This window comes from Chelonia mydas, chromosome 4, assembly GCF_015237465.2.
Source record: "Chelonia mydas isolate rCheMyd1 chromosome 4, rCheMyd1.pri.v2, whole genome shotgun sequence".
Classification (NCBI taxonomy): Eukaryota; Metazoa; Chordata; order Testudines; family Cheloniidae; genus Chelonia; species Chelonia mydas.
The window spans coordinates 13,474,754-13,491,376 of record NC_057852.1 but is presented as its reverse complement, the minus strand read 5'-3'; the positions used below and the strand labels follow the sequence as shown (position 1 = coordinate 13,491,376).

The 16,623-nt window shown below is 43.4% G+C and overlaps 1 long non-coding RNA gene across 1 annotated transcript; it reads left to right on the top strand.

The window, feature by feature from the left end:
- Positions 1–785: 785 nt before the first annotated feature.
- On the top strand, positions 786–16,414 carry LOC122465534. Its single transcript, XR_006290451.1, has 3 exons — positions 786–992; positions 4,098–4,199; positions 16,295–16,414. It is a non-coding gene; the product is annotated as an uncharacterized LOC122465534 (long non-coding RNA).
- Positions 16,415–16,623: the final 209 nt, after the last annotated feature.

The following is a 16,623-nucleotide window of genomic DNA, read 5'->3' as shown; positions in this document are numbered from 1 at the left end:
GGGGGGAGCCCCCAAGCAAGGGCCAGAGAGTGGAGGAGCAGGGACCAAGGGCTACGCAGCAGGGAGAGGGGGTGGCAGAGCTCCTGACTCAACCCAGCCCAGGGAGGGGATGACCCCCAACATCCTGGCAGTTGGGTGCTGCCTTCTGCCTTGCAACTTTGCTCCCTGCTCCGAGAAAGCTCCGAGCAGCAGCGAGGAGGAGCTGGAGTCACCCTGGGAGGAGCAGGAAGGAGGAGCGCACACTTTAGGCCAGCTGTGCTGGCTGCCTGCAGCACTGCCATTCTGCTGCCAGGAGCTGTGGGATACATCTGGAGAACTCCCAGGACCCAACTCAAACTGGGACCACATGTACACAGGAAAGCAATAGGGCTCAGACCCTAGTTCCCGGCTTGACTCAGGCTCAGATCTTCCAGACCTGTAGGGTCCTGGGACCCTGGGTTTGAGCCCTAGGTTAGTACAATTGCAGTGTGGATGCAAGGAGGGCTTGCACTGAGTGTGGGCTCACATTGCTCTGTCTAGGGAGCTCCTTCATTCCAAGTTCAGCTAGCCCTGTCCTCCTCTCCTGTAAAGCTCCATCCTGGCTTATCAGGTTAGTCAGCTGAAGGCTAATGAGTTCCTTACATCTCCAGCCTCTCCTTCTGATTAGCTAATTATTCAATCAGCCATTACTGGGGGAACTAATTGAGGCTACAATGATCAGAGTGCTGACCTACCTGTCAGATCTCAGCACTCTGTCCACAGAGGAGTTAACAGAAAAACTGGCAACACTTTTCAAGGGAGTTTAGTGCTTATGAAATGTGCCACTTTGACAACCCTGGAGAATGAAACCCTCCATTAATGCCCAGAATGCTTAAAGCACAGGTGGCCACAGGGCTTTCTTACCCACAATGCACACCTGAGGGACCTGCTCTTGGGATAAGCATGTAACTCTGTTTCCATGAGTCTCAAGTGACACTACCAACAAGGATGTCAGCTAACACCAGTTAATACAGGTGGGTTTTTCAGGTGGTCACCTGCCCACCATGAACTAGACTGAGATCAACAATCTCAATGCCCATAACACAGGCCATGAAACAGCAACTAAAAGGTGATGATTTTGTATCACTTCTGACCAAGGCCAGATTTGAAAAAAACCTGAGACTGAGCCATGTAATCCTCAAACAACAACAACAACAAAAACCCCTCTCTTGTTCAGTGAGACAGTTTTTGAGGCCAAAACAATGTAATTTTTAAGCAGTAGTTCCCATTGAAACCAAGAACAGTTGTTCTGAAAAGTGAGGGGCACAATATGACTATAGAATGGTACAATTAGAATATATAAAATATATCTTACCAGAGGACATGGTTTGTTGCTGTCTTCTAATCATTAGCATGATATTAATAATTAATACTAACAATGCTACTGTAAGACATTCTATATAAATATAATGTACAATAAATATACTGTACCATCTCTACAGTACAGAGTACTTACATAACACTGAAACAGTAACTGACCAATGTGCCCAACGTTCCAGTAAAGTAGATAAAGTGTTACTGTCCCCATTTCACAGATGAGGAAACAGGATCCTGCATTCCCATCCTTCAGCCTTCTTTTTTTTTTTTTTAAAGTGAATATAAATTCCATGAGAGTTCTGAAATACCGATTCTGGATCACATACACCCCCCGACCCCTTTATCTATGGAATTAGTGGGAAGCAAATGGGGTAGGGCCAGAAAGCAAATATAGTCCAGGATTTTATTTGTCAATGTGAACGCTTAGCACTATAAAAGCAAAAAACAAACACCAAGCCCAAGGTGGGTTCCCCAAAAACAGACACCCAGAACTAGTGTAACCTATTCAAAATGAGGCCTTAGCAACCTATTCAAGGGTACAGCTGGGGGTCAGTGTCATCCACAGAATTAGAACCCACGACCTCCTGGCTTCCAATGTTGTACTTAAGGGCCTGATCCAGCTCCATTGGGAGTCTTTCCATTGACTTCTACAGGAGCTGGATTGGGTCCATAAGCAACTAACCATATTTCTCAACATGCAATATAAAAATACATTAAAATATGCTAGAAGGTGGTGTCACTCATTTATTACTGTTTGTGCTAGGCCCTTTGGCTGTTTCTCAGCATAAGGAGACACATCCCCTGAAGTAATAGTAAGTGACAGAACATCCATGGAAAGAAAGGAAATTTTATTTGCATTCCAAAACGTATACGTTCTTTTTGATAAAAATGTATGGGATTTTAAATTCTTGCCTGTTTCTAAAATGTTCCTCTCTTTCCACTGCTCTCCTCTATGCCTGCTATTATTACAATATGTACGCTTAATGTCTTCAGAGCCTTATGTGCAGCAATAAATTCATATGTTGAAGAGACGGGTTTTTTTAGAATTGGTGACAGTCCAGGATGCGGATTAGTGGTTTTACTTGAAATCTCAGTGTATATCACCCAGAGAGTAGCACAGTCTCTGAACAGAAGATTTTCCAGCCTTGCTTAGCACCACTTAGCCTAATTAAATAAAGACAAGTAATATAAAGAGACAACAGAGACAAAGCAAAACTACATAAAGAAAACTATTTGCCAGTATTTGCAGTAATCTTAGAATCCTGGAAAAATTCTGATCTGCTCATCCTTCCCTAGCCACCAGCGGCTTTACAATTCCACTTCACTCGCATTCTATTCCAGTCTATGCCCTTAGTAGAGCTGAAATTAACAATGCAGCTATTGCTTAAGCAAAACGCAATAGGCCACATTTTGAATTTAGTTACACCCATGCCAATCCCACTGAAATATACTCTAGCATCTTCCCCTGAAGCATCCAGTGCCTCCAACCCACTGAGACAGGATACTAAATTAAGGGAAGTAGCATGGTCTAGTGCAGGGGTTCTCAAACGTCATTGCACTGCGACCGCCTTCTGACAACAAAAATTACTACACGACCCCAGGACGGGGGGGCTGAAGCCTGAGCCCACCCAAGCCCCACTGCCCTGGGGGAGGGGGCAAACCAAAGCCTGAACTCTGCCACCCCAGGCAGGGAGGCCAAGGCCAAAGCCCAACGGCTTCAGCCCCAAGCAGGGGGAGTGTAACCTGAGCCCCGCCACCCACAGCTGAAGCCACTGGACTTGGGCTTTGGCCCTGGTCAATGAGGCTCAGGCTTCAGCCCTAGACCCCAGCAAGTCTAACGCCAGCCCTGACAACCCCATTAAAATGGGGTCCCGACCCACAGTTTGAGAATCGCTGGTCTAGTGGATAGTGAAATGGAGTCAGGAGAGACCTTGTTCTATTCCCAGCTCTGCGACTGACCTACTGTGAGACTTTGGGCAAATTACTTCTCTTCTTTTTCACCTTTATATCTCATGCCTATTTAGATTGGATGCTCTTTGGGGCTGGTGTAGTCTCTTACTATTTGCTTGTACTCTACATAGACCAATAGGGCCCCCTCTCAGTTACAGCTTCTGGCAATAGAGCAATGCAAATACCAACTAGTCACAGAAAGAACACTGATTTGATCCGGTTTGGCAATTCTTATTTTTCAATGAAATATTTCGATGACCATGAGAATATTCACATATTTCAGAAGTTTAATAAATTTATTCCAGAAGTGTTATTCTTCCCTCATTATTCTCCTTTCACAAGTTTCAGTCATCCAAGAAAGGACCACAAACAGTAACATATGACCAATTCCATGTTATGAATAATAGTTTGCCAACACCAAATAACTAAATGAAATCTTTCATTTATGAAATCTTTGCAAACAACCCACAGACAAAAAACTTATTCACCCAGTCTCTTGAGTACTTACAAATTACAAATACAACCGCAGACTCAGAAAAGGCTTATAAATGATCTGCAAAACAGAAAACTTCCTTCATTCATTTACTATTTGGATTGACAAAAACTATTCAAAAATCCCATAAATGGCATAAGAGAGCTATCCCAGCCACCTTGTGGGTCCAACCTTACAGCTTATTTACAAATAGAAAACCCACACATTCTCTTTACTTCAGCAATGTGAATTTATGTCCTTCACTGACCAGGCTAAAATGGGAATTTCAGAACCATTAAAAGCTTACTGTACCTTTAAAAACAATGTTTCATTTCCACAGACTCTCACTGACCAGCTTAACTCAATTATTATGGCCCAGAAGCATCATTCCATGATGTCATAACTTCCAGAAAGCTGCAGCAATAATGAGTCAACCCAACAGGTAAGACATATTTTATTAGTAAATGGCACAATTTTTAAAGTTCCTTTTAAAATACAATTTTACACTCTTTGGGGGTTATATATTACCTACATGATACATACATACATGCCACTAGGCTGGCTTAACTGAATTTGCCTTGCTACATAGGAATGGAAAAATCAGTTCTACCATTCACATCTACTGTAACAAAGCAATTCTTAAGCATCCTTAGTGGTACATTATGTTAATATAATACACATAGTGCCTCAAGGAAGTATACATTTTTGAAGTCCATGACTACCTAGATCTATGGTTCTCAACCTTATCCATATCCTGACTCCCTTTCCAATATCATGACCCCTCCTCCCCAGATGTAGCTGGGACCCTTTTCCCATTTAGCACCATGGAAAGTATGATGTACTGAAGACTGTATTAAAATTGTGAGCTATCATTTTAAATCCTATGGCAATTTCCTGGTCCTGGAGGCTAGGGGGCTTTGTAGGGAAGCTTGTGATCTCGGTCTAGCAGCAGTCGGTCTGCACAGCCAGCCTAGAGCAAGATGGGGTGAGTTGTGCCTCTCAGCTTAGGGAGCAGCTTGCTTCTCTCTGTGTTTTTGGTTCTTGTTTGTGAAGGTTCTGAATTCTAAGAAATCAAGTAGTGTTATACCGCAAACCTTCCAGAAAGAGAATGTTATGTTTTTACCTAACTTCTCTTTGTATGCCATGAACATAACAGGAAAGACAGATTGGTTGCAAGCTAAGCACCTGTTTGCAACCGCCCTGGAGCCACAATCCCAGGTTGAGAACCATTCTCTAGGTGAATCAAGAAAGGTTCACAAATATCTGATAATTGAAATGAACCAACTTAGGCTTGTTTCAGATATCTGCTGGCACGTGGGTCTGTCTAACAATGCATACTGATATCAGTCTCAAAAATTTATTGAACTATGTCACCCTAAATCACTTCATTGCTTTTTCCACAACCAATTTTTTCTCCAAACTTTGCACTGTCCGTCACTGAGAACCTCATACATACCAAGTTTGAAGCTTGTGTGCTTATCTGTCTACAAAACAATGAATGCTGACGTGAAAATCACAGGGATGGGAGGGTTTCATGCTTACATACTTGATGTGGTTAATGAGATTTCATTAAAACTCATGTATGCCATTGGGCTGGAATATTACAAATACTACAAATGCTAATAGTACAATGGAACTTTTGATTTATTATAACAGGGCCTACAGACAGGGTCCTGTTGTGCCAGTCACCATACAAGGCATAAAGGGATAACTCTTTGTGGCAGGGATGGACAGTTTAAGCAGATCTAAGGTCTTGGGCAAAAATATATGGGTAGGTGGAAGAGGTTATAAGACCAAACTTGGTAACAACTGAGCAGTACAGGTTCTTTGTTAGCTACAGAAAAAATATATATGCATCTAAATCAGAACACACTGCATTGGAGCCCTGTAGAACTCAGAGGTAGTTCAGATCCAAAATTCCCAGCTGGGCTCCCTCCAAGATCAATTCAAACTGAAACAACTGAACCCTCTAGGAGCCAGATCATGATGGCCCTTGTGCACCGGAGGCCTTCCAAAATAGCAGTCCCTGTGCTCTTGGGAGCAAGGGGACCTGCTTGCTCTTGGTCTTCCTTGGGGAGCAGGCCACAGAAAAGAGGAAAGAAGAGTGGGAGAAGAGGCAAGGCTACAAGCCCCCGGCTCCAGCTCAGAGTGGGGCAGTGCACCATGGGGAGCCATCTATTCAGTTTTACTGGATGCATGCAGCAGCCTGCAAACCCTATGTGCACTCCCAAGACACCCAGTGCAAAGATGCAGCCTCCTCACTGTTCCTCCGTGAGATGGCAGGGGGGAGAGGGGGGCTCAGATCACCCCCTAGCCATACAATCTAGCCGTTGAGCTTTAAGGTGGCTCTGATTCAAGATTCTCAGCCCACCCCAAGTGAAAGCTTCACTAGAACTCACCTCCGGTGGAAGGCCCGCCCCATATTATCCAACAACTTTAAAGTATCAAAGTTCCTAGAATAAGTGAGAAACCACCTCTACTAGGCAACTGGTCCTGTGGGTTGTCACTTACAACAGGTCTCACTTTATAGTAATGAGCAGGAACACAACATGCATTGTTAGTTTGTGCCTATGAAAGAAGATGCAGACACATTCTATTTATTGTCTAGCAGCCATGTGAGAGAATTGGCTCTTGCTGATGCAGATAGAGAACACAGAAAGAAATGTAAATAAACCATTCTTGAAAAAACACCCAAAATGCAAAAAAAAAATAAAAATTAAAAAATGCTCAAGCTGGTGTCAGTCCACAAGAGTTCCCCTTTCAGCAACTGCCAGGATAAATTTCCCCTATGGGCAGACTGTCTGAAATCTGAGCCCATCACAAATGAGAAGTGTGCAGCTTTACTTGTACACACATTAATAACCCCTAGAATTCTGTCCAGGGAAATTAATCATTCTCAGCACCTTTACAGACACAATCTATCCCATTAGCACTACATAAAATGCAGACTACATTTCAAAACAATCTCACATTTAAATCAACACCACATCTATCCCCCAGTGACTGACTGACTGACCGACCGACCGACTGAGTGTACTTAGATTAACATCATCTGGCACTGCACAAACACACACAGCCTTTCCTCTGGGGTTCTGCACCATAATTTGGGAGACATTCTCAAGAGTTTAGTTCAAATGAAGCCACCAGACAGAATTTTTAGATGCAAGAAGGAGTCTCTCTCTCTAGAGATGAAATATTTTAAAAGATGGGAATTATGACCTACACCTTCATTTTTGAAACTCAAATTCAGACATTTTGGGCTAAGATTTTCAAGAGAGCCCTTGTGAATTAGGCACCCAAACCCTCTGAAATTCAGTGGAAGCTGGGCACCTAGCTCCCTCCCTTAGATTTCTTTGAAACTCCCATCATCAGTGCAATGTTCTAGTGCTACCATAAAATAAGGGATAACTCACCCATTTGCCAGTGATTTTGAATAATTTAAGCAAACTATGGGCCAGATCTTGAACAGGTAGAAATCTACATTGCTCTATTGTCTTGAAAGCATCTATGCCAGTTTACACCTACTCAGGATCTGTCCATGTGTGTGAAGTGCAGCTCAAATTTCAGGCCCAGGAATGTAAGCTCTCTGCAGTGTCAGCCACTTTTGCTGAACAGAATGGCTTAGCATTAGCCTCGTTGCTTCTGCCCTCTTTTGGGAGGCTAGCACTGTCAATGCTCTCCAACAGGACTATGCCCAGCTCCTTGCAGGAGCACAAGAAAAAGGCTCCTGCAGACACTTATAGCTTTCTTCTTCATGTTAATCCCTTTAAATGGGGGTCTTCTCTCCCTCCAAAGTGTCCTGTTCAATACCATTTTCTGTACCACACCACATGCGAACATATCTTCCTTTATGACATCCCACCAGTTCTTCTTGTGTTGGTCTCTGCCTTTTTTCCTTCAGTCTTGATCTGTTGGACTCTCTTATCCAGACAGTTGTCAGGACTTCGTTTTATGTGAGCAAACCATCAAGTCTGCACTCCCTCATTTTTTCTATTATGGATGTTACTTTGAGGATCTCTCTAACTTACACATTCCGTATGTGGTCTTTCCTGCTTACACCACTCATCCATCTCAACAACCACATATCTGTGGAACTGATAATTTGCTTATGTTTCCTCTTTGCTGCCAAACACTCCGCTCCATACATTAAGATAGGATGAACCACTGTTTTATAGACTTTCCTTTTTCAGCTTACTGGTATTTTCCAATCACATACTATACCATTAATTTCTCTCCATTTGAGCCAGGCATTTTATTATCCTAGCTCTAATTTAGTCCTACATTCTGCATTTTCCAAAACCCAGAGTCTTGAAACGTCGTGTTTTCGGTATTATATGTACATCTAGGTTCAATGACAATTCTTCGGTGTACACATTACTAAAATTACATACTGTATCCTCTGTTTTCCCTCTGCTTATTTTGAGTCCATCTCTCTCCAATACATCACTCCATTTATCAAGATCCTCTTCTAGATGATCTTTCTCCCGACTGAATAGAATATCATCTCCAAACAGCATGCACCAAGGTGCCTCCTTTTATGTGTTCCTTGTGAGGGTATCCAGGAGGACCATAAACAAGAAAGGGCTCAGTGCTGATCCCTGATGCGCTTCCACATTTACCAACAGTTTGTCTGTTTCACCACTAGAAGTTCTGACTATTCCCATTGCACCTTGTCAAGGTTCTTTCCCCACTCTGAACTCTAGGGTACAAATGTGGGGACCTGCATGAAAGACCCCCTAAGCTTATTCTTACCAGCTTAGGTTAAACGCTGCCACCACCAAAGTGTTACACAAAGAACAGGGGAAGTGCCCACTTGGAAACGTCTCCCCCCCACAAAATCCCCCCAAGCCCTACACCCCCTTTCCTGGGGAAGGCTTGATAAAAATCCTCACCAATTTGCATAGGTGAACACAGACCCAAACCCTTGGATCTTAAGAACAATGAAAAGCAATCAGGTTCTTAAAAGAAGAATTTTAATTAAAGAAAAAGTAAAAGAATCACCTCTGTAAAATCAGGATTACAGGGTCATCAGATTCAAAACACAGAGAATCCCTCTAGGCAAAACCTTAAGTTACAAAAAGATACAAAAACAGGAATATACATTCCATTCAGCACAACTTATTTTATCAGCCATTTAAACAAAACAGACTTTTTACAGGAGTTCTGACCTGTATTCCTGCTCTGGTCCCGGCAAAAGCATCACACAGACAGAGAGAACCCTTTGTCCCCCCCCCCCCTCCGGCTTTGAAAGTATCTTATCTCCTCATTGGTCATTTTGGTCAAGTGCCAGTGAGGTTATCTTAGCTTCTTAACCCTTTACAGGTGAAAGGGTTTTTCCTCTGGCCAGGAGGGATTTAAAGGTGTTTACCCTTCCCTTTATATTTATGACACACCTGCGTAACTGGTTGAACAAAAAGATCTCATGCCATTTTATCCTTCATGCACCATCAGACAACTTTTCGTGGAACTTAAAGGCCTCTTCTAGATCAATGAACACCATGTGAATATTGTTGATTTTCTCTCTAAGCTTTTCCACTCACTACCTCAGTGCAAAAACAGCATCTATTATCGACCTTCCTGACATGAAGCCATATTGATTTGCACTAATATCTACTTGACTTCTTAGTCTCTTATCAATGACATTCTCCCACAGTTTCATTGTATGACTCATCAGTTCTATACCTCTATAATTTGTGCAGGTGCCTTAGAGTGCTAGGTTCAAATCTTGCACCAGATGGTACTCCATCAATTTCAATGAGATTACTGTAGTTGAGTGAGTAAAGCAAGTAGTGCGTGGCCCAGAATAGCACACTGACACTCCTATACTTGAATTTGAGCTCTGTATCCGTCAGCAGTGTAACAAACTCTGATGAAACCTGCACTTCTTTATTATATTTTATTTTAAAATCCTCTTTTGCAATAGAGATGGCCAGAATCCAAACCCTGGTACTTTTGGAAAGTTTGGACCCAGACACACAGTTTACTACTTGTCCTCATCTTTAAGCCAAATCCTGCATTCCTCATGCATCAAAGCCCGTACTAAGGATTTGAGTTGGGCAAGAAATGGAGGATCCTGTTGAAACTCCCACTGACCTCTGTGCAGGCAGGATCAGATCCCAGGTCATTTTAATGCAAAATTGACAATGCTACTGTTGGAGATATTTTTTCATTTTGAAAACTGACCAGCCTTCAAACCATTTATTAAGCATGATCTTTAATGAGAGACGGTTGATTCCAACATAATCCGTTTAAACAGAGCACTGTTAATCACATAAAATAACAGGCCAAATCTCACAGTTTTCCATGCCCAAATCTCCTATTGATCTGAATAGGAGGTCGATGGAGCCCAGCATCTGTCTGCTGGTAGGAATGGATCTAAAAAACAGAGATGGAAGAAGATATACTGCAGAGGAGAACCATCAGAAGAATGTAATGGATTATACTGTATGTTACACAGGAACAATTCAGCAGGACACTTCAGTGAAAAGGTCCAAAATAAATCTGCATGTGTCCGGGAACACACACACCTCTCATGAGTCCCTCCTGTCAGCGGGGTGTGGTATTCCAATCTTGGTTGTGGCGCCTACTATAGGTTGTTGGCCTCCCTACATGGGTCTTCAGTGGCTCAGCCCTCCAGCTAAGTCCACAGCTAATAAATGAATGGATGAACCCCTCCTGGGGTAACAAAATTCAACAAATGGTTGGCCCTCACCAGAGTCTTCAGTTCTGTCTCTGGGCCCATTTAAATTCCAACCCTTTTCTCAGGCTTTTAGAAAGGAGTCTTGTCCACTTTTCAAGACTTAGACCACTTCCCCATTGGCTGGTGGAGAGACCCAGGCCCACCCAATACTTCAGGTCCCAATCCAGGGATCCTATGAACAACAGCCACATACTACTTCCCTTCATAGCTCCTGCTGCATTCCCTGGGCTGCTTCCCACTCCATCCCATCCCCTTCACCCACTACCTTAGGGTTACAGTCTTGGGAGTCTCTCTCCATCTCTTCCCTGTTTGAGCAGTGTCTCTCCCAGGCCTCTCTGCCTGGAGAGTTCCACAGTCTGCCAGTCTTCCCCAGCCAGAAACTGACCTGCTCAGCCCCTGAAGCTCCTTTTAACTGAGCCTGCAGGGCTCTGACTGGCTGCTTCCCTGTGTTCGGGGTGGGGGCAGTACATGGAGCCTTGTGGCCCCCCGTGGCCCCCCACACCCAGGAGCCGGACCTGCTGGCCACTGCTGGGGCACAGCGCGGTGTCAGAACAGGTAGGTTAGCTGCTGCCTTAGCACCGCAGCACTGTCCACAGGACTTTTAACGGCCTGGTCAGCAGTGCTGACCGGAGCCACCAGAGTCTCTTTTCGACCAGACATCTGGTTATCCTAGGACCCACCTTCATGCTCCTTGTCTGGGGTGGAGTGTGGTAGGAATGCAAAGCCTCTAGCAGGGAACCTCAAAAGGCCTGGTACACCCCATCATGCTGCCAATAAACATAGTAAAATGGGATAAATGCAAACACATCTAGGGCCCAATCCTGCATTCCAAGTGCACCCAAAACTCCCACCAAAATCCATGGGAAGGGTGAAGGTGTTTGGATGGCGCCCCTACTAAACAACCCTCCTTTTTATTTCCACATTGTAACCATTAGTCAGATTTTCAAATGTATCCTCAAATTTTGCATGGTTTGGGGGCTTTGGAGTGCCCAAATTTAAACATCGACTTTTAATTTCCCAGCCTGTTTTAATACAGACTAGAAAATGGAATATATTTGGAAAATAAACACTGGATCCTGTGGCACCTTAGAGACTAAGGACAGGCCCAACAAAGAAAATAACAGAACACCACTAGCTGTCACCTTCAGCCCCCAACTAAAACCTCTCCAGCGCATCATCAAAGATCTACAACCTATCCTGAAAGACGAACCCTCATTCTCACAGATCTTGGGAGACAGACCAGTCCCCCTTACAGACAGCCCTCCAACCTGAAGCAAATACTCACCAGCAACTACACACCACACAACAAAAACACTAACCCAGGAACCTGCAACAAAGCCCAATGCCAACTCTGTCCACATATCTATTCAAGTGACACCATCATAGGACCTAATCACATTAGCCACACCATCAGAGGCTCGTTCACCTGCACATCTACCAATGTGATATATGCCATCATGTGCCAGCAATGCCCCTCTGCCATGTACATTGGCCAAACCGGACAGTCTCTACGCAAAAGAATAAATGGACACAAATATGACATCAGGAATCATAACATTCAAAAACCAGTAGGAGAACACTTCAACCCCTCTAGTCACTCAGTAACAGACTTAAAGGTGGCAATTTTGCAACAGAAAAACTTCAAAATCAGACTCCAACGAGAAACTGCTGAACTGGAATTAATTTGCAAACTAGATACCATTAACTTGGGCTTGAATAGAGACTGGGAGTGGCTCGGTCATTACACATATTTAATGTATTTCCCCATGTTAAGTATCCTCACACCTTCTTGTCAACTGTCTAAATGGGCCATCTTGATTATCACTACAAAAGTTTTTTTTCTCCTGCTAATAATAGCTCATCTTAATTAATTAGCCTCTTAGAGCTGGTCTGGCAACTTCCACCTTTTCATGTTCTCTGTATGTATATATATATCTTCTTACTATATGTTCCATTCTATGCATCTGATGAAGTGGGCTGTAGCCCACGAAAGCTGATGCTCAGATAAATTTGTTAGTCTCTAAGGTGCCACAAGTACTCCTGTTCTTTTTGCGGATACAGACTAACATGGCTGCTACTCTGAAACCTGAAAACTGGATCCTGTATTTTTTTAGATTCTAGCACTGAGAAGCTCCATGGCTTGTCTGGTTCAGGCCACTAATATCTATTTCTATCTTTTATATGGATGATTTTTAAAAAAATTTTCAGGGGTATCCTATGCATAAAAAGATGGTAAAACTTTACATAACAAAATCAGACATACATACAGAACAAAACAAATATCATCCAGCAATAAAATAAGCACAGCATTAATGGGAGTAACAACACATCCCTGGTAAATCACTTCTGTCCCCTTTCAAACAGTTAACTGCAAAATACATAAAACCATGAAACACATTAAAATAACATGTAACAAATAGTAAAACATAATGGAAGTTTAACTGTTAAATTAATAATAACCCTAGCCAAGGTGGCTATGATTTCATGCTTTTCCACTGTAAAATGGAGCAATCTGTCCACATTTCATAATTCCAGAGGGAATGAATTCCACATTTTCAGGATCAGGCAGAATAAGAAAGTCACCCTTACTGGGGTAATTCTAATTCCAAGGAAAAGCTGCAAACTGCTGTTGCAGCAGATTCCACAGGGCAGTTCAGACTACGGTGCTCAGCAGAGGTGCTGGAACTAAGGGGGCTGCCGCACTCCCTGGCTTGAAGTGGTTTCCATTATATACAGGGTTGACAGTTTGGTTCAATGGCTCTCAGCACCCCCACTATACACATTGTTCCTGCACCCCTGGTGCTCAGGAAAACCTAACCTACAACTGTAACTCAAACACAGAGTGACAGTAGAACATCTTTTTTAAAAAAAACACATAGGAAAGTGAACATAATAAAGCCCTGTGGTTAAACCAGAGGTGGGCAAACTACCGCCCTCAGGACCATCCTGCTCAGCCCCTGAGCTCCTGGCCGGAGAGGCTAGCCCCTGGCCCCTCCCCCACAGTCACACCACCGTGCGGGCAGCGTGGCTGGCTCTGTCCAGGCAGCAGAGCTGCGAGCTCCTGCCGCTCTGAGCGGCATGGTAAGGGGACAGCGGGGGTGGGGGGTGGGGAGGGTGTTGAGTAGGGGGTCCCGGGGGGCAGTCAGGGGACAGGGAGTGGTTGGATGGGGCAGAGGTTCTGGGGGAGGGGAGGCAGTTAGGGGTCGGGGAATAGCGGAGGTTGGATAGGGGGTGAGGTCCTGGGGGGCCTGTCAGGGGGCGGGGGTGTGGATAGGGGTCGGGGCGGTCAGGGGACAGGGAGGAGGGGGGGTTAGATGGGGGTGGGGTCCTGGGGGGGTGGTTAGGGGTGGCGGGTGCTGGGAGGGGGCGGTCAGGGGACAAGGAGTGGGAGGGGGTTGGGGGTTCTGTTTGGGGGGCACAGCCTTGCCTACCCGGCCCACCACACAGTTTTGCATCCCGATGTGGCCCTTGGGCCAAAAAGTTTGCCCACCCCTGGGCTAAACCCTACCTGCCTTACTCATACGATTAGTGCTAGTGAAAACAGTGAGTGAGCATGTTTTTGGGGAAGTCCCTGAGATAAGAACGTAGAAAAAGACAGAATGAACTGAACAGGATTGGGCTCTTTGCTTGCATTATCCGACTGTGCAATTTAAGATGGTATTTGCATAAATGAATACTATATGTAAAAAGCAGGCTTCCTTGCTAAGGCTGATTTCCTTTTTTACCAACTGAAGATTTTCCAAGTTTGACAACCACTTTCAAGTCCCACAGGACGGGTAAAGTCATGGTACTGTGCCTGGTGTAAAAATAATCAGGTTAGGAAACACGCCCTACTAACTGGAGCTGCTTGAAACATTTCAATGTCCAAAAAAGGACCGCTTTTAAAATAAACAGACCAACTGCCCCTCATTTTTCCATCAGGTCAACTATTATTCACTCCTGCATCCATGTGCCGATTTCTGCCTTCCCTATTTACATTTGAATCTTCAGCTGCTGATTTATCTCAACAGTTTTGCTGTTATGTGCATAAACAGTCAGGAGGAGGCGGCGAGTAGTATACTCTCAGCAAATGGTAAAGAGAATTAGATGGCCACTTCCACGTCTTCTCCTGTATGTTTTTATCACCTGTTTGTATCATAAGAATACCTATGTTCATAACTGGATGTTATGCCCCTTCCCCATTATTTTTAATGGAGAGGTATGGTCCTGAATATAAGAATGGGGACAGCTTTGTACTGTAACATACCCTGATACTTGGGCTGTATGATAGGGACAGGCTTTGGCCCCAGCTGACTTGCCCAGCATCATACAATGAATTGGGGAAGAGATGAAACTAGAGAACCCAGGAATCCTAAAGCTCAGCCCCCATGTTCTAATCACTAGACGAGACTCCCAAGTAACTGGCTCTTGGATGTGCATTTACTATTCTTCACCTGATTTCACTGTTGCATTTAGATTGATTATTTTCTATCCAAGAGTGCCTATTCCTCACCTTTACATTTAAAGTTGCGTATTAAAAGGTAAAGTTGAACTTTACACCCACCCTTGAAAACAAAAAACTTTATTTTTCTTCACTGTCCCCTACCTTGCTTCCATATAAGGAAAGCACCAGTTATAATCCAAACAACAGGTAGAATAGAAGCTATATTTTGAAAAGCATTTGACGTCCTTACTTTAGTGACTATAAGAAATGCATGGCATATTTGGTCTGTGGTATCTCTGCCGAGGTAAACTAGTACGACTCTTTCCCACTCCTCCGTCGTAGTCTCAGTGTTGCCCAGAGGAGAACATCGAGGCTGTTACACATTTTCTGGTAATGTGGGAACAGCATGCACAGTAGAATCGATCTTTCACATAGCACAGCTGAGACATGCAGTGCACATTTCATAGGGATACTACGCTGGAGCTTGATAATGGGGGTCCTCCCTTCAGTTACTACCAAAGTCAAATAATCAGTGACCAAACAGATAACGCCTGAAAGGACTACATAGTGTTAGGTGTGGAAAATATGGTCTTAAACCCATAGGATGGAAGTATAATAAAATAAAATTTCTATACACATTTATCATTTTTAATACTTTCTGCTAGTAGGTTCACATCTCTGGAGTCTTGGCCTGTTTTCCTGGAATACAGCAGATTGTGACATCTGATACCTCTTTTGTTCTTTTTTTTTACATAATTGTCTATTTACATTATATGCGTCATTTAAAATTAACCTTGAAACCCCAGAACTGTCTGATTATCAACACAAACAAGGCAGAATGTTGCAATCTTCCAGCTAGAGTTTCATCTAATCCCATTTTAATAACTGGATTTAACTGAGTTAACATATCCTATTATATGAACCCATAGATTGCTGACATATTCCAAAAGCACAACTGGAAAGAATTTTTACTGGGATACTTCAGAAGAATTTTGTATGGGCTGTAAAGTGTTATTGCCATCTAGGTCAAAGTATTTCCGTTTGTGGTGTGTGTAAATTCTTACTCTCTACATCAATATCTTTAGTTGCTTGTGAATCTTCTTCTCGGTGCACTAAGTCCAAATGCTGATGTCCTTACGACCCTTGAGTGTTTTAATTTAAGAAATTATAAACCATCTATAAATTTTTCAGATTTCTAGACTGGCTGATTATTCAAACACTTGAAAAGAGATTCTGCTGCATGTAGTGTAATTGCTAAAGGAATATTCCACTGTCATTGTGGGGGGAGGACCCAGATGTCCGTAATATATGGCGTGTTTGTTTTTTAAATGATTAAAATACCCTGAAGTCTGAACTTCTACAGATTGAGTCACCTGAAAACATCTTTTCTTAACTGGAATGTTATCACTTCCAGGGAGACAGAAAGGCTTCTTTTTGATCCTGCCTGAACTGCTCAAGGTACAGCACCCTAGCAGAAGAAGAGACCAGCATACTAGGGCTCCTTATATATCCAATAAAACCCTTGTTTATTTTCCTTTCTTGATCCTGATCTCTAATTATTTTGTGTCCTCCTTTGAGCACCAGGAGAAAGCAAGTTAAAAGCATTTCTTGGCAGTTCCATTAAGATTTACAGCGCTATGTAAACAACTCAGTGCAGCATCCAGTAACTTGTCAGAATGTGTTGGTGAAATACAGATAGTTTTGAGTTCGGATTTGGCTCATCCATGCAGTGCATTCAGCCAA